Source organism: Eleutherodactylus coqui, chromosome 5 (assembly GCF_035609145.1).
Source record: "Eleutherodactylus coqui strain aEleCoq1 chromosome 5, aEleCoq1.hap1, whole genome shotgun sequence".
Taxonomy (NCBI): domain Eukaryota; kingdom Metazoa; phylum Chordata; class Amphibia; order Anura; family Eleutherodactylidae; genus Eleutherodactylus; species Eleutherodactylus coqui.
In genome coordinates, this window is record NC_089841.1 from 135,469,063 (window position 1) to 135,487,623 (window position 18,561).

Here is an 18,561-nt window from a genome sequence, read left to right on the forward strand (position 1 = left end):
CATCACCCTAGTGCTTTAAGGGGTTACATATGCAGTTTTAAATTAAGTCCAAATAAGTTAAAATAATAAAACAAAGGGTACTTGCACATCTTCAGCGTCCGCTATCCAGCACTGCAGCCCTGTGGCTGTTGAAATGAAGTCAGGTGACCGCTACCTGCCAATCAGAGGCTGCAGTGTCACTGCCCATTCTCCTGGAAGAAGTGTTCACATCCTGAGTAATGATGCCAGGAATTCAGAACGCTGACTCTACTGCCACCTGAATTCCTCTGTCAAGAGACCAGGCGAGTCGAGGATTGCAGTGCTGGATCGCCATTGGTGCGGAAACCTTAAAAAGTACAATTTAGATTTCGTTCTAAGGGTGCCTTCACACTTGCGATAAAATCATACGCTTTTCGCATGATCCGAGAGTGAGTGAAAACGCAGAATTGTAAATCCAATGATTTTCATCGCTGGCGCTCAGACATCTCCATGAGCAAAATTGCGATATTGCCACAATTTTCTCGCAGCGACATTGCGATCGCCAATATCCGCAGCAAATTCTGCATTCAAAACGAAGTCAAAATCCACCGCTGATTTCAGCAGATGCTGCACTCTACTCGCCTCCCAATTCTTTGTGCTGTTAGCGCAGCCTGTCGCCCAGTACCCACAGCCTGAAGTGAGTGCCATGCCACTGGTCAGGTGATGTGGAAGTGGTATCACATGACCAGCGGCACTGATCTGATGCACCGCTTCTCTCCTCTTCCAATTCTTTGCTTCAGCTGTGACTTTTTAAACTGGACATTCTGCAGCATTTCCACCCCATGTGAACAAACCCAACATTGTACTTTTTAAGGTTAGATTAACACACTGTTCTAGTGGAATTAAGACCCTCTGCATACACAGCATTTTTCTTTTTGGGGGTTTGTGGTGCTTTTTCTACTATGCATGCTCTGGTTATGGAGGTCTTCCCCATAGGACTGTAGGAAAGTGCATGTCTTAAATATTGACAGTAAGATGCCACCCAAAACACTTGAAATTCATGGCAGCTGAAAAGGTGTCTGCGGAGCCCTAAAAGTTTACAAATGGGATCCAGTAGCAGCCTGCTCAGTTCTCTGCTGAGGCATTACTATGATATGGCATGTGTGCCCTGGTTAACTGTTGGTGGGAGGGCTGGCATCGGCTGTTTTCTGTAGCAGGAAATGTGTCCACACCCTATGGGTAACTCCTCAGCCCGCGCTCTGTGGCCTCCTGTGATAACATGTGCATGTGTTTGCATCACATTTCTGGTCTGCTGCATGTAATGCCCATATTTAGTGAATGTAATTACACTGGTATTTATTGCCTTTATCGTACCCAGTCTATCCGTGTCATTCCATTCCTGCCATTTAGTGTCATATATTTTTTTTATTGCGGGTTTTTTATTTTCATATTAGACGTTTTATTTTCTCTTTAATTATCCTCTCACTTCCTTGTACGTCTTTAGTGATGGCAGCGGCCACAGTCTGAGTCACTTACTGTGTAGTAGAAAGAGGAAAGAAAGTAAGATGCAGGAAGTTGACTGAAGTGGGGAAACAGCGTCAAAGTAGAGTTGTAGTGAAACTAGCGGCTGGCTGACCCCTGGCTGCAGCTGCTTCAGGCCATGAAGTAAGGTGTGGCCACGCTGGAGTCATACGCTTCGCTTCTGGTATGTATGGTAGGACATTGCCTGCAGATGCTGATAAGATTGGTGTGGCTGACATGTAGGCAGCCTGTTCTGCTTCTAGATGGCATTGAAGAAACGTTGGGTGGTAATCTAGCGGTTACAATTCTAATCTAGTGTTTCAGCTGTAAGGTACTGCGGGCCGCTGCCGCTATGGTCTGCCAGTTACTTGCTATGTGTATGTGACGACTACTTCTACAGCTAAACCTCCTTTTCTTAGAACATTTGCAGCTGCTTAAAACTTCTGGGTGTGTCGGATACAATCTGCTGATCTGTACAGCAAATATTTTCCACCTTGTCTTATACTTTTATACACTGAAAGCTGCTGCTGATGACCTTTACTGAGGACTACTTTGTGACTTGCAGTATGCTTGTAAGTTTTTTTTCTTTTTTTGACTTTTCTAACTTGATCTCCACAAACAGGAGCATGCTTATTGTAGTCTCTAAAGGTGTATTTCCCACTCGGATATGTATGGCATATCACAGGACATACCAGTTGTTATACACTTCATGTCAGGAGAACGGACAACACAACGCAGGGATCTATGAGAAGATCATCCAGAATTTGCTGATTAGTGGTAAATGCAATATTTACTAATGCAGACATATGAGAAGAGATGACAGTCATTTTTAGGCCTACCTCACACAGGCATTTGCAGAAACGCAGCGGTTTTTAACACTGCGGTTCCAGCAGCATTGTCATGCATTTTTGACAAGGTTTTGGCTGTGTTTTCAGGATGCTGAGGGGAAAAAAAAAATCACTCCTCACCTAGCTGGCGCTGTCCGGGTCCCTGCTCTGTTTTCCGGAGCTCCCGGCACTTGTCTTTGACAACAGAGGATCTTTTGCTAGTGATAGGGTTTGAGGACCCTGCCTCCAGCAAGAGATTGCTCTGATTGGCTGAGCCCGCTGAGTGTCAGAAGGCTCAGCAAATCACAGCCAGCACTGGATGCACCAATCACAGCTGTGATTGCTGCATCGGGCGCCGGCTCTGATTGGTTCAGGAGTGCTGCCTCCGCCAATCAGAGCAATCTCTTGTTGGGAGGGGGAGAATTCAATTCACGTCACTAGCAGTAGATGCTTTGTCAGCTTGACAAGTGCCTGGCAGCCTGCCCAGAGCCCTGGAAAACAGCTGCGAGATCCCAGACAGCGCCAGCTAGGTGAGTATTTCTTTTTGGTAGTGCAGCTAGCGCTTGCGACTAGTGCTGCCAAAAACGTGGTACCAAGTTGTGCCATGTTTTCAGCAGCGCTGAAACAGCTCGCCATTCAATGGGCGACGCATGGCTGATAACGGGCACAGATAACATGCATCGCTGTCAAAGCGCAATGTTGAAGACGCTTATGTGAACAGCCCCATTGCAATGAATGGGAGCGTTGTACAGCGTTTAGCACTGCGCTGCACACTGTACAAAAACGTCTGTGTGAGGGAGGCCTTAGGCCTGCTGTCCATGGGCGCATCAGTAAATTCCTACTGGTCATTTTAAGAAAGCCGGCTGAGACCACATATGGGCAGCGAGTGTACTGTGAATGCCTGCCGATCATCACACACAATCATGTGCAGCGTGATTGTTTTTTTAATTTCTTTTGTGCTTCATAGTGGGGCTACATATTAAAGCGCCGCATGTATGCAATACGGTATATTGCGTATGGACAGTGTTTGCATGGTACGCCGAGAAATAGAGCATGCTGTGGTCTATTTCTCGCGTGCATCTTCACGCAAATGTCTACATGTTCATGTGCATGGATCAGTGAAAGTCCATTGACTCCATTCACCGTGTATTATGCGGTGAAAAAATGCCCATTCACATGAGCCAATACAGAGGGTTCACATCTGTGTCTGGGGCTCCTTTTGAAGGAGCAGGAATGGGAAATCCCTTGTCCGAACAGTTCCGTCTAATAATGGAACTGAAAAGCGCCAAATGGAACCCATTGACTATAATGGGGTCCGTTCGGTTTCCGCACAGCTGGCCAGCGTTTTAGGGTGGCTTCACATTTGTACTGGAACCTCTGGTCCGTGGTTCCATTGCAGATCCGGCACAAAATACTGGAAGAAAAAGCACTGCATCCAGCACTTCGTCCAGCCGTAAAGTGCCGGGCAGCTGACTGGAAAGACAAATGGACCCTTTATAGTCAGTGGGGTCTGTTTGGCGCTATTTGGTTCTGTCATAAGATGTAGACCCCAGGACAGGGGATTCCTCTTTTTCCTGCTCCATGAAGGGGTGGCTTCATTTCTGCATCAGTGTTATTATTTTGCCTTTCTTTTGCACAGCCTATAGAGAAGCCTATGTAAAAACATGGTGAAGAGGAAAAAAAAACTTCCATCTTTCAACAACATGCGAGTTGGGGTGCGGGGGGGGGGGGGGGGGGGGAGCCAAAATAAACAGTCTATAGTGTGTTTCACAATTCTCTTTTGCCTTTAACTGGGTGTGACTTTTTTGCAGCAAAAAAAAAAAAAATCATGAAAATTGTTTTTTTTCCCCCCAGAAATATGCTACATGTTGTTAAAGCTCCTCTTGTATGCATGCTGCCTCTATCCCAGTCCCTTTATAGTGTAATATGTTCCCCAGTTTAAACAATGTACACAGTGAGCAAATGGGACAAACTGGTTGTGTAGAATGGTCTGTTCTAGCTGTTCCACATATCTGTTTCTGGGACATTTTGTCTTTAGGGTATTTAAAAGTGTATAAAAATAAATGTCCTTAAAGGGGCTGTTCAGGATAAAATATTAGTTTGAACTATTAGCTCATGCCAACTATAAGGGTACATGTAGTGGAAATGCTGCGGAATTTCTGCAGCAGAAATTTCCGCTGCAAATTCCGCACTATTTTCACATACTAAACAAAGTCAAAATTCGCATTGGTGTGGATTTTGACTTGAAATCATCTGTGTGTAGCTCCAGTCTTTCTGCTGTCGGGAATCCTCTTACCTGGTGGCCTCCAGTAAGCACAGCCTTCTGGTCAGGTGATGCCACTTCTCTTCTCAAGATAGCCCCACTGATCAGCAAGTTGTCTGCTATTCTATAGATCGAGAATAACTTGTGATCCTGGTACAACCACTTTAAAGGGCCTCAGGAGGCACTATTGCAGCGTCCCGTAGGGTGACCCCCAGGCAGGCACATGGCATACACTGAGGTGCTGGGAGGGCAAAATGCTGGCTTGTCACTGCGGCACTTACCATGCTCCCTCCCAGTGGGACGCACGCAGCCAAGGCCAGGGCCGCGCTCAGCCTCTTCCGGACACCCCTGTCATGGGATGCCCAATAAACATTAGGACAGGTGAAGGGATTGTCACGAGTGACACCACCATTCCGGCATGAACATCGGCGGGGAAATAACTGAGCAACAGACAATGTTAAAGTACCTCAGGTCCCTGGGAACAGTCAGGGTCTGGAATAACTTTACTGGATAATAACTTCAAACGGTACATGGCAAAAATCAGCAGTATTCCAAGTTCAGGCAAAATGACAAATACCGGTATATAGCTACAACATTAACGATGAGTACCTCCACACAGCGATCCCAGACTTCTGTGTGTGTGTGACAATTGTGGACGCGTACCTCCACTCCAGCAGTCCCAGACTTCAGGAAGCTTGGGTGTGAACAGTTGAAGCAAGAGTACCTCTGTACTGGGCTTTGAAAAAGTCTTACTCACTTGTTGCTGTCTCTCTCTCGTGGGGGGGCTCTCTCCATCATAAAGACAAGCACTCCGGGGAAACCTCTCCTCCTCCTACTACATCTTCAACACATAAGGGCTGAAGGTGCCCCCATGTGCCTCTGTGTTCTCTCTGCCAGCTCTGGAAGATGGACTGAACTCCTTTCCCACTCTCAAGCACTCACATTCATACCTTCATTCATACCACGTGAGAGGACATAAATGGTTACATTTACCAGACAGTCAGCTCATATTTTGCACACATTAACCCATCACATGCTGCAGCTGTGCAATACACGTAGTAGAATGACAAGACCGTTTTGCACAGTGCTTCGAGACATGACATGTATGACAATATGGAGGGGGCCAGGAAAGCATGAACTGGGCCACTACAACAAGTATGACAATTACCCAGACACAGGAGCATTCTTTTAACCCCTTAACACCCCGACATACAGTTATGTCATAGGGGTTCGGGGTTTATATGGAGGAGGATTTGAAGCCAATCCTGCTCCATGCAATGCGGGTGTTAACTCTTTAAATGCTGCTATCAATTCTGACAGTGGCATTTAAATTCCCTGATTGGCGTTCCGGGGTCCCGAACGGCCCCCTGTGATGAGATCGCATGGTACCCCCAGGGCTGCCATTGCAGATTGCCGATCAAGCTGTGGAGTGACTTGATTGCCTGTCAGATCTCAGTATAATGTAATACTGTGGTACAACATGCTGAGTTCCTGACATGATTTTCTGGACCTTCAGGGTTTGTATTGCCTAGGTGGTGAGCATTCTCTAGTATGTGGGGGCATCTTGTTCCCAGCGTGAAGGGCATCTTGATAAGCGCGCATTCTAACTTAGCAAAAAGAAGCGCTTGTACTTGACTAGAGAAACTGCTGAGCCTCGTTCACCAGTGCCCTTTGGACACAGAGACCTTGGCTTGTGTTTTCTGATGAGTACAGGGGATGAGGTTAAAGTGGAAAAAGTTTGCCTGTGCGGGGAAGGGTTGGTGGTGGGGGAGACCATACTTGCTGGCCAGATGTCCAGGACAGGAGACCTGGAAGAAGATGGAGCAGTCAGGTGCTGCTCATTGGCTGGCAGGTCACATGTACAATCGCTGCCTTCAACGGTGATACTTCCATCAGGAACGGCACATGACTCCTGCAGCTTCTGCCTGCACTGGACTAGTAGGCATCTGACCAGTTAGAACTTACTTTTTTTTCTTTGCCCCTAAAGTTTTTTTTACAATTTTCAGAAAATCCCTGTAAAGAGGACCTGTCAGTACTTTATAGGGCGCTATCACCTTTGTTCCTTTTGCTCCCCTATTTCTTTTCCCACTTTTCCTTTTTGCAAGTGGCTGCAGTGCTTGTTGTTTTTGCCAATTATTTTAGCAGCTGTAATGTAAATTGGCCTTTTGAAATGCTAACTGATGAATAAAAGGAATGGTCCTGCGCAGTAGGTCTCCTCTGGGTCCTTTTGTTGACACAGCGTCCCTCCCGCTGACCCCACTGTGCGAAGACAGTGAGATCAGGTGGTACCATAGTGTTGCTCCAATTTTTTTTTTTTTTATGTTCTGCACTAATTCGTATACATGTCAGGAACTTTGGGTACTGATTTTCTGGTGTTTTTTCACTTGTCTCTATTAGCAGAATGCATACTTGTATGTGGAAGTTGCCACTGAGCGGTTTGTGCTATTTGATACACAGACGGCCAGCACATTGACATGCATTTGCCAGTCTCGTCCATGATACAGACAAGAATAGAATACACAATAAAGTTTTTCACACCGTATTAAAAAGTAACTGTGTGTGTGTGTATAGCTCTATAGCCTATAATGGGTGCGTGTGCTGTCCGTGAATTAATACGGATAGAACACAGACCCAAATACGTTTGTGTGTCAGAGGCCTTAGGCTGAGCAAAGCAATGACTACTGTTCGGTTATGGTGCTTAGTATATAGTCTGGCTAGGTATCTAGTTAGAAGTGCGACGATTAGAGATGAGCGAGCATACTCGTTAAGGACAATTGCTCGATCGAGCATTGCCTTTAGCGAGTACCTGCCTGCTCGGGAGCAAAGATTCGGCTGCCGGCGGCGGGTAGGGAGCTGGGGGGAGGAACGGAGGGGAGATCTCTCTCTTTCCCGCTCCCCCCTGCTGACTGCCGCAACTCACCTGTCACCCACGCCGGCAGCCGAACCTTTTCTCCTGAGCGGAGAGATACTCGCTAAGGACAATGCTCGATCGAGCAATTGTCCTTGGCGAGTATGCTCACTCATCTCTAGCGACGATGGATCTGTTCTATTGCTTTAGAAGATTCTCCTTTATAACGTAAAAGGAAACTTCCAAAATACAGTTTACATAATTGCTGAGACTCTTACTTAGTCTGCTGATTATCTAGTTATATTTTCTCTCTAACTTTTTTGCCTGAAGTAATGGAATCAAAGATACCGGAAGTTCCCATTGGGATTATTTTTCAGTGATTTTTTTTTTTTTTCCCCTCATACTTCATAGAAAGTAAGTAAGCAGCATGGCTAGAAAACGAAGCAGAAGCTACTACATGTTTGTGTAACTGCTTATTAAAATGAGGTGCCAGCATTGGGTGATATAAAAAACCCAAAGTAGGTTGGAAAGCTTGCATTAACATCATGAATTTTTGTTAGCCTTTAAAAGGTATCCTAATACCTTTTTAATAGCTAACAATCTATAAGATTACTTGGTTTCTCCTGCTGAGAACAATCACAATGTCAGCCCTAAGACTGCATTAACTGTGCCGTATCGGAGGAGAAGGAGCCAAGATTGGGATGGCCAATATATGGCATGGCAGCTAAAACCAGTAGTCATAGAAGCTCCTATGTTGTTCTATATATGCAAAAAACAAAACATGCTCCTTCAAGGGTCCCATCAGAAGATGCATACATTGTTGCCATGTAATAGCGCTACTCTTATGTTCTTTCCCCAACCGCATTTTGCGTTACAATTCAAAATCTGTTGGGAATGATTTTGGGTTTTCTTTTTTTAACTAATCTATCTTTCTGCAGCTTAAACATCATCAGCAGACAACACTTCATGTTTAATATCCAGCTTCTTAATGCCGTGATGTTCTTTGAAGTTCCGCAGTGTGTGATCAGAGAGAATATACACTTGACAGTTATTTGCATCTCTGCATAAACCTACGGATTCAACAACATATTCCACTCCTGTTTCACCGCTTCAACTTCGCCCTGTAATGCGTTTCTTTTTTTTTTTGCCACTGGCTGTTCATTATTTTATTATTGGTGGCTGGTCATGTGATTGTAAGGCCTTATTCACATGGATGACTTTTACATCTCAGTGCTGTCTGAGGTTTTTTTTTAACTGAGAAAATTTAGCCCCATTGATTCTAATGGGGTTTTTTTTGTTTTGTTTTGTTTTCTTGGACCAATGTTTATATATTAAATAATTGTCCTATTTGGAATCCTGAGCAATTAGAAGTAAGAGATCTATCACAGAAAAGGCTCATAATGGATCTGTGCTATCACTCTCACAGCTGCAGGTTTCGGTGTCTTTTCCTGCACAACTTGGAGGCCAGTTTTTGCACTCTTTGCTCCCTTTACTGTCGTGGTGTGTTTTTTTTTTTTTTTTTAATTCCTCACCCCCCCCCCCCCCCCTTTAAGCCATTTTATGTTCGGCAACATCTTTTTACATTTTTTTTTTTTTTCTCCTTCTGAAAACTTTTAGTTACCATCTTTGCCTTTATCCCTTACGCCTCTCTCTCACGTGTATAGGTTGCTGTATGTCTTGTGCGTAAATATACGATGACGTGCGTACTTGCTGCATCCCGACAATCCCCATACACTATCTTGGCATGTATGCGTAAAGAGTGCGTGCCACAATTTTATTTATTTATTTATTTTTTTTGTACATGTAGTTCTCTCACTATGTGTGAAAGGCACAGTAAAAGGCTATAGAAGATTGGTATTGAATAATATACGTGTAAAATTACGTACATAAAATGCAGTGACCATAACCTAGTGTAACAGAAGCCTTAAAGCGTACCTGAGTTTTAAAAGTTTTGCACCCTGGTTTATGCCTGTAAATTCTGATTTTCAGGTGGCCTTACCATTTTTCTGTTAGCCTGCTTTTTGCATTCCACTTTCGTGGGGAAGAGGTGGTTAGCAAGCCTGGCATTCTGTCAGCGGTTTGTATGCTGACTTTCTTTCCTTTATTTCCCATGCTACATTGCACTGTCCCTGGTCCTATCAGAAGGTAGGTAGTATCTGAATGTTCAACCCTCTGCTTTGCAGGATGATGGGTCATTTAGAGACAGTCTGGCCAAATGGTTGGTAAACCCACTATAGAGTGTGCGTGTGCGCCCACCCACCCATCCACACACTGTAAGCAGCAGAAGAGCCAGAGATTGTGGAGATCGTTATCACAGTGTCTACAGATCTGTCAGACTGCAGCCTGTAAGTGCATTGGAACCACTTGTGAAGATGGCCCCTCCCACTGTGGCTATAGAAAAGTCACCATGTCCTTGTTGCTATGAAAGCTATGTACCGAAGGACAGAGTAGATGGCAGAGAAGCTGGAAGGAAGACCCCTGGTGGCAGCCATTTCAAACGTGATTTACAGTAGTAAAAATTTTTAATGCAAGTATGTTACTGAAAATAAGAGTAAGGCTGCCTGTCCACAAGCGATTGTTCATTGCGTTACCCGCGGCGATAATCCAGACACGGGTAACGCAGTGAACGATTTCCATAGTGTTGCTATGGAAAGCGCAGCCACGGCGTCCACGAGCGGAGAATCATAGTGATTCTCCGCTTGCAAGATCTAAATCGTGGCATGCTGAGATTTGCTGCGATCTCCAAGGTGAGCCTGAGACCTGTCAGCGCTCCCCACTGCTCCACCACGTCGGAATATCGCTGGTGATATTCCGCAACGGCCATGGACAGGGGGCCTAACACTAGCTAGTAGATAAGCATAAGTTGACTTAAAAGTTAGTGCCCCTTAAGGTTTTTGTGTGTATTTGTTCTTCTTAGACAATCTTCTGTCTAGTCTACTTTCCCTTATTCAGTTAGCCTAATAAAAAGAAAAATACTTCTTGAGTGAAGATGAAAAATTAAGGCGTGGGAACTTTGTGTGAAAGGAATGATGGTGCTGTAGAAGAGTGCATTTGACTCAGGATTTTTAGGCATTGTTTGTTATTTTTAGGGAAGAACACATTGTTGGATTGGAAACTATGGTATTGTATTTTGTCACCACTAGGAGGTCCTGGTGGAGACAAGACTGACAGGCCAGTTACACCCCCTGTAGCTGATTGGCTACAGAGCAAGCTCGGCTGCATGTCCTGGCAGCCCACTAAGGCTTCTTCTACAGTGGCAGAGGATCCTCAGGCAGGGAACGACCTGGGCAAACCTGGGAGCTGTGGAGGCAGCGGCAGCACATGGACACCGAGTTGCGGGAGGAGACGCAGAGGCATTGGTAATGGCCCTACACCTGCGGTAAGGATCGGAGCAGATGCAGCGGTGGGACACACCGGAGTACAGAGCAGCGGAGGCCGTGCCTTAATGCAGGTGGATTGCGGCAGTACATACCGGACCAGTGAGTGAGCGGAGCCCCTGGCTGAGTGCAGGTGGATAGGGGCGCAGGCAGGAGACTGAAGAGCATTAAGGTAGCGGAGGCCGTGCCTCACTGCAGGGGGATTGGGGCGGTGGCTGCAGACACTGGAGCACAGACTCTGCGTAACCCCTGCCCCTGTGAAGGGGGATTGCTGCAGGCCGAATGTTCGCTCTAACGCTTGCCATGGGGCAATTTTAGAGGTAAGGCAGTGTGTGCATAGATTTTTTTTATTTTTTTTCCCCCCCTGGGCTGCGCGGTAACGGTTAGGGTTAGGGGTTTGTCTTAAGGTGAGGCTTAGATTAATCACTGTTAATGCTTCCATGTTACCCCTGTATCATGGAACTATTTAGAGCGAAAAATGTAATGCTCACCTGAAGACAAACCCCTAACCTTAACTGTTACCGTACAGCCCAGGGAAAAATGTATACACATGCTGCTGTAAGGAGCTTTTGATAAGTCACCCAATCGGGAGCTAGGGGTGTGACAGGGGCGTTCCTCCATCCAACTCCTATCAAGCCCTTAGCTTCCTGGTGGTGACAAGATACAATAATACCGGAAACTATTTAGTTTCTTAAATTCAATAAGAGCTGGGTTTGGAGGAGGATAAGCTTTGTGTTCTCTAGCCTGTGATGCCGTAGCTATTACTTGATGTGCATAATGAGACAAAACTAAGCAAGTACTAGCTATGTAGTTAAGCTTTGTCATTAGTTATGACACTTGCTAGGCTTTTGCGTTCCTCCTTTCGCAGCGTAGGTAGCCACAAATATTGAAACAAGCAACCATGTACAGAATAAGGGAGGATAAAAATGCCCATCAGTTGCCAAGTACGTCTTCGTGTGAGCTCTCCATCCCAAAAGACTCCTTTAGGGAAGTGTAGGAACAATTCTTAAAGGGGTTGTCCCGCGCCGAAACGGGTTTTTTTTTTTCACCCCCCCCCCCCCCCCCCCCCGGTCGGCGCGAGACAACCCCGATGCAGGGAGGTGAAGAAAGCTTACCGGAGCGCTTACCTTAATCCCCGCGCTCCGGTGACTTCAATACTTACCGCTGAAGATGGCCGCCGGGATCCTCTGTCTTCGTGGACCGCAGCTCTTCTGTGCGGTCCATTGCCGATTCCAGCCTCCTGATTGGCTGGAATCGGCACGTGACGGGGCGGAGCTACACGGAGCCGGCATCCTGCACGAAAGGCTCCATAGAAGACTGCAGAAGACCCGGACTGCGCAAGCGCGGCTAATTTGGCCATCGGAGGGCGAAAATTAGTCGGCACCATGGGAACGAGGACGCCAGCAACGGAGCAGGTAAGTATAAAACTTTTTATAACTTCTGTATGGCTCATAATTAATGCACAATGTACATTACAAAGTGCATTATTATGGCCATACAGAAGTGTATAGACCCACTTGCTGCCGCGGGACAACCCCTTTAAGGCCTCCTTCACACGGGGGCGACACAGTATGGATGCATGAATATGGCAGCGAAATTGGATCGTTTCTCGCAGTGTTACAGCGACTTAGTAGCACCGATTGTGAGGATTTTTTGGGAGGTGGCTTGAAATGTAAGCCCTACCCCGGAAATAAGCCATAGCTGCAGAAAAAAAAAAAAACACCTAAGAAGCCCTGTCAGCTCAGCTGCATTTTCTCCACGGTCCCTGGCAGTTGTCTTCAGCATTTCTTCTGGCCGGGGATTAGAAAATCCCCACCTCCAGGAAGCGCTGCCTGTGATTGGCCGAGTTGCAGCCCTCAGCCAATCAGAGCTAGTGCTCGATGAACCAATCACAGCCAATGAATGGCTGTGATTGGTTCATCGAGTGCTGGGTCCAATTGGCTGAGTGCTATAATGCTCAGCCAAATCAGAGGCAGGGCTTTTTCTAATCTCTGACCAGACGAAATACTGATTAACACTGCCAGGGACTGGGAAGAAAACGGCCTGGAACCGGACAGCGCTTCTTAGGGTATGTATTTTTTTTTGTTTTTTTTTTCTGCAGCTATGGCTTATTTCCGGGGCTTTGATAGTAGGATTCCTACAGTTAAAGTTGCACCGTACAAAAAACGCATTTTCATGCGATGCAACAGAGAGGAAGGCTCCATAGGGAAACATGGGCTACAAAACCTTGCAAGTCGAGGACATATCGTGAAACCCATGGGGGTTTTGACTCGCAATGTAGCATGCTACAAAACGCCGCAAATGTGAAAGAATCCATAGGAAAGCATGGGCTTCACATACATGCGATTTGTAGCATTGTCGCATCGTGAGAAAATCGCGTGACTTTGTCGCCCGTGTGAACAAGGTCTAAGGCTACACAGGCTACAAAATCATCGCTACAAAACACATGTATGTGAGGCCACATCCACACGGGCGACTTTATTGCTATGCGACAGTACTAAGAATTGCATGTATGCAGAGCCCATGCTTTCCTATGGGTTCTTCCACATGAGCGATATTTTGTAGACTGCAAGACTACAAAATTGCAGCATGCTCTATACAGCCGCGACTTTACTATTTATTTTTTTTGTAGCCCATGTTTTCCTATGGAGCCTTCCTCTCAGTTGTGTTGCATTGCATCACACGAAAACAGGGAAACCGTGCGGGCCCATAGACATGAGGCCTAAGCCCTAGCTGCAGATAAAATAAATAAAATGCATCCCCTCTCCAGTGCTGTCCAGCTCCCCAGTCCCCGGCACTGTTCTACATCATCCCTTCTGGCTGTGGATTGAAAAATCCCTGCCTCCTGGAAGCGCTGCTTCTGATTGGCTAAGCGTCACAGCACTCAGCCAATCAGAGCCAGCGCTCGATGAATGGCTGTGATTGGGGCTTGATATATTTTATTGCATGAGAAAATTGCGCGTAGTAGCAACACGATGCTACAATTTTCCCAAGAAAAGAGCATCACTAATGCTACAAAATCACGTGTACATAGCAGCGATATCGCTGTCGCCTGGTGGATGCGGCCTCACATAAATGCGTTTTGTAGCCCTAGTGGGTGCGGCCTGATCAGTGCTATTTTGTAGTGCTTCTGAGATTTTTCTCACCCCCCCCCCCCCCCCCCACCACCACCATTTGGGCCTCTGATACCAAGAAGATACCTGAGATTACATTCTTAAGACTATTCCCCTCATATAAGATAACGGCCTATTCTAAATACATGCCATTATTTTACAAGATGATGATAATAGCCTTTTTAAACCATGCACTATTCCACTGGCCAGAAGCAGTAGAAATAACCATAACACAATCAATAGATGATTCCAGTTTTCTACAAGGAAATTTTTTTTTTTTTTAAAGATTGCCAATAAAGGGTTAACGTGGCTCATCTGGCTTCAGGCACGTACTTTGTCTAGGCTTCATTCATATTTAACCACTAGCTTTTCATTGGAAGCCATGGAGAGCTGTTAAATATATCCTAAGGAACGTGTTTGATTTCTGTAAATGTGTGATGCTGCAGGTATCCACCGGTCTCTGACTGTTCTATCTATCACCCACCTTTTATCTGACTGTAGAGCCCCGGACCCCATCATCCCCTCACCCTGAGATTACGTACACGATGTACAACCTACCGGAGGACTCTGCTTAATTATTAAGTAAAATGGTAGTCTCTGGTCCCCTGGGTCCATTTCCTCCTATACACTTTGAGAAAGCATGCTTAGCTGTCACTGCACATCAAGTTGCTTCTCTTTGCTCTGCTCCTAAACAGGTTTGACTGCTCACTGAAGTTTAATGAAGCTCTTTGTTTCCCATAAGAAATTGGCACAATCCCAACCGTACCATATGACTGTTATGTGCTAGTGCCGGAGTGACTCTTCCAAAATCTATTTTCTATGCTTACTTAAAATGTTCTCCTCCTGACTTCAGAGCATCGGCTTTCCAATAAGCATTCCTTACTGATATGTTGTCTAAATAGTAAACTACTACACTTAGCAAACATGACTGTAACGTAGTGCATGCAGAGTCGGGGTTGGCTTCCTAGATGCTGCAGATGCAGTGCTTTTAAAGGGCACCAGTCACCTGAAAAATCCTTTGCAATTTGCCGCCATAGTGTTGTGGGGTATTGCACAAGCAGGCCACGCATGCTTCCCCCTTTAGTAGCCACACTGCTAAACTCTCTCCCACCTCCGGCCGCTGTCATGGCCTCCCATAGGAGCCCATGTAGCGGCCGACGTATTCCGGCCCAAAAGATAGTTCCCGGACTATCTTTTAAGCCCGACGTAAAAACGCCCACCGCTATATTGGCCGGGCACTTTTACGTCTCAGGAATACGGCCATGTGATATGATGCATTGGAATCCAATGCATCAGATCACAGCGTATAACGGACGGCCGATATACGCTCCTGGGAAAGAAGCCTGGGGTTGAGTTTACCGACTCTGCACCCCTGACTTTCTCTACTGGTTGCTCTGTCAAACTAGAGGGGGGGGGGGGCAACTTCTCTTAACTCCTTAACACAGAGGCATAACTTGAAGCTCCTGGCCCCAATGCAAAACCTGATTTTCTTCATAGTGGACTCCCTATATGGAGAGGAGATGCTTTATGGGCCCCCTAAGACTCCTGGGCCCAGGTGCAACTGCATGCCCTGCATCCCAATAGTTACGCCAGTGCTAATATACATCACATACAAGGCAATTGTGTGTGCCTATGGGATGATAAATGTTTCACGTATTCTTCATCTTGGTGCCCCCTTGAATGGTGTCTGCCATCCAGTCACATGCAATGTATAGTAAACCTATGCAGATTTTCATTGGGGAACTGAAAATGTGCAACAATTCTGCCATACCTGTACTTGTCTATACAGTAGCCGTGGGAGGCTGATTTGAGACTTCTCAGTCTGCTTGCTATGGCAGCAGATTACAAATCCATGCCAGAATATAAGATTTATAAAAATTCTGTATACTTGACCAAAATATAAAAAGGCAACATATATCTTTTTTGGTTATAGACAACGAAGCCCAAACAATTTGTCAGAAAACTGCTGTAGACTGGAGATGTTACTCTACGTACCATTCATATGGTGATTTTGGTCATGTTCACGGGATCAAGAGAACCTGTCATGAGCTACCCAGACCACAGGCAGCATGAAATCGGGACAGGCTTCCTCATTACGAAAAACTACACTTTTTACTTTGTTGTGGTGTTTCAGAAAAAAACCTAGGGACGGATTTCTTTGTTCAGACCGGTCTTAATCTACAGTCTGCTGAAGCAAGAGGTGTCTGATCTATTAAAGGTATAACACTCTTAATGGGGTATTCCGGTTTCAACAAGTTATGCCCAATGGTAGCTGACCGTTGGGACCTCCACTGATAACGAGGCCCAGTCAGATCGGGAATAACTTGTTGGAACCAGAATCCCCCCCCTTTAATACATTGGTTGCCCTTTAAGCTGTCCATGCACCACAGCCTGAAATCTTTGTCTGCTTATAACTGCTGTAGATTTCCTCCCTAATTTACACAAATTTCTAGAGTAAATTTATAGTATATCTGTTAAGCTGTGAGCTGGAAAATTGAAAATGGATGCAAACTTTTGTGCAAGCGTGACTAGCGCCAAAATCTGTGACTGGTGTATGCCAGAAAACTCTTGAATTCATTATCAAATATTCCCCCCATAGTTTTCTAACAAGCAGGGATCGGGGTGAACAGACAGGTAGGTGTGTGGGAGTGTGGTTTTTTTTTGTGTTTGTTTGTTTTTAAGACTGGTTTCCCCTATGTTTACTGTAAAATGCCATAGCTTTCCACAGTTTACCGGGCTCACACGAGCATGTGGTCGAACTAATATATAGTGGTGTTTTACCGCTGTGTCAGTCGGTGTATCGCCACCTATGGCAGTGGTTTTTTTTGTTTTTTTGTTTTTTTAATTGACTGCGCACGCTGTCATGTGCAATCATCCTGGATTCATTTTCTTAAACACCACACATACACAATGTAATTGTATATGTACAGCGTTTACAACGCATCCATAGAGGATAGGACTCTATTGCGCGTAATACATAATAAGATACAACATGCTTCGTTCTTTTTTTACGTGCTTATTATACACATTGAATATACGCAAGTGTGAATAAATCGATGTACTTTCATTGACTCCATTTACTGCGTATTATGTGTGCATAATATGCAACGAAATTCCGCTCGTGCGAGCCTGCCCTGGCTCTCTGTAATAAGGGGTACGTTTTTGTGACTATTGCGTCTGCAGACTAGCTGCCTCTGTGTGTGCAGTGGTTATAATTTAACCTCTTATCTCCGTGCCCTCTTAGATATGTTGTACCAGACTGATATGAACCCACTCATCCAAAATAGTGATCTATGGTCTGACCAGGAAGAGGCTAATATAAGGGTTTGTTAGGAGCCACAGGGTTTGTGACTAGTACAGACTCTCCAGAATATAATACAAATAGGCAATAGATATCAGAAGTTGTTATACACATGTGCATCATGTGTTGGCAAAGAAATTAGTTTTGTTGACCAAGAGTTTGAATGACCATTAGATGGATAGAACCTTTAATTGACCCAATACAGCAACTCTTTCTGCAAAATGTACACAAATGAGGAAAGGCATCTTGTAATCCTACGCCAAAAGTACATTCCAAGGCCTGAACGTTACCTAATATACAATGTGTCTGATAGCGGTAGGTAAACAACAATGTTATCAACGTGTCATTCCAGGACAAATCGCCCAGGAGTAACACCCGACCAGCTCTGATTTTCATGAAACTTGTTACTAAAATGTATAGAAAAATCTCAATTTTCAAGAAATACAGGAGGGTCAATTTTCCAAAGATCACAGAGAACCATGATTTTTTGATAATTTATATATCAAACTATTGGGCGTAGTAAGATGTGCAACGCATTATTCTCTGCATAGTTTGTAGAATTAGAATCTATTTTCCCTAACGCTAATTCTAATACAAGTTCAAGTAAAATTGGAACAAAAAATGTAATTATTTTTGGAACTGAGCCCCTCTAGAGATAGAGAGATGGAAAAAAAATTGAAAACTTTATGCAAATTTTTATAAACTTTAAAAAAAAAAAAATCCTATAATAAATTATAGACCAGAACGTAACATTAAAACAAATGGCCTAATGTAATGACCCATCAAAGAATGGACCCCATAAAACTCGAAAGTAATCTTGGGAAGAGATGACAATGGGACCAGGGTGCACTCCGGAAGAATTCAAGCTGCTGTGATATTCTGGCAATGTTCTGCTTGGGTCCTGGCATTTATGTAGATGGTACTTTTCACACTTACAACTTACCTATACTTGCTGGCGACCAAAGGCTCCTTCAAGGAGCTCTGTAAGGCCTGCATTCGCAGTCAGCAGTGTGATAGTCATGTTCTATAGTGCCTATTTCATGTTCTATCCTTCTGTTACTTACCCTTTAGCTGTATATCTGTGCCACATCTTTGTTTAGTTCCTTTTTAGAGGGACCACGACCCATCCGGTCTTGCCAGTGGGGTCATTTTCTAGGAAGAGTAGCCTTGGCTTCTATGCACTTATAGCACTTCTACCCTTTCCTATATATCTGTGTGTCTCAGTCCCGCCCACTGCAGACAGAACATCTATATCAAGACTGTTTTCTCGTATATAGCCCTTCCTAGTGTCTCCCTGGCACACAGTCAAGTTCTGCAGGCATCTGTCAACGAAGTCCCAGTGTGTATTAGCCC

General features: G+C 45.1%; 2 protein-coding genes across 5 annotated transcripts in view; both read left to right on the top strand.

Annotated features, from left to right (window-relative positions):
- Positions 1-18,561, top strand: part of LOC136627809 (uncharacterized) — an 884,798-nt gene that overhangs the window by 482,559 nt on the left and 383,678 nt on the right. The gene's annotated exons all lie outside the window — the stretch shown is intronic.
- Positions 1-18,561, top strand: part of TAOK3 (TAO kinase 3) — a 199,108-nt gene that overhangs the window by 4,351 nt on the left and 176,196 nt on the right. The window contains exon 1 of one of the 4 annotated variants that reach the window (XM_066603203.1): positions 1,537-1,663. The exons of the other annotated variants lie outside the window; for them this stretch is intronic. The gene's annotated coding sequence lies outside the window, so the exon portion shown is untranslated. Of the gene's footprint in view, positions 1-1,536; positions 1,664-18,561 lie in introns of those variants that run through there. 4 annotated transcript variants of the gene reach the window in all.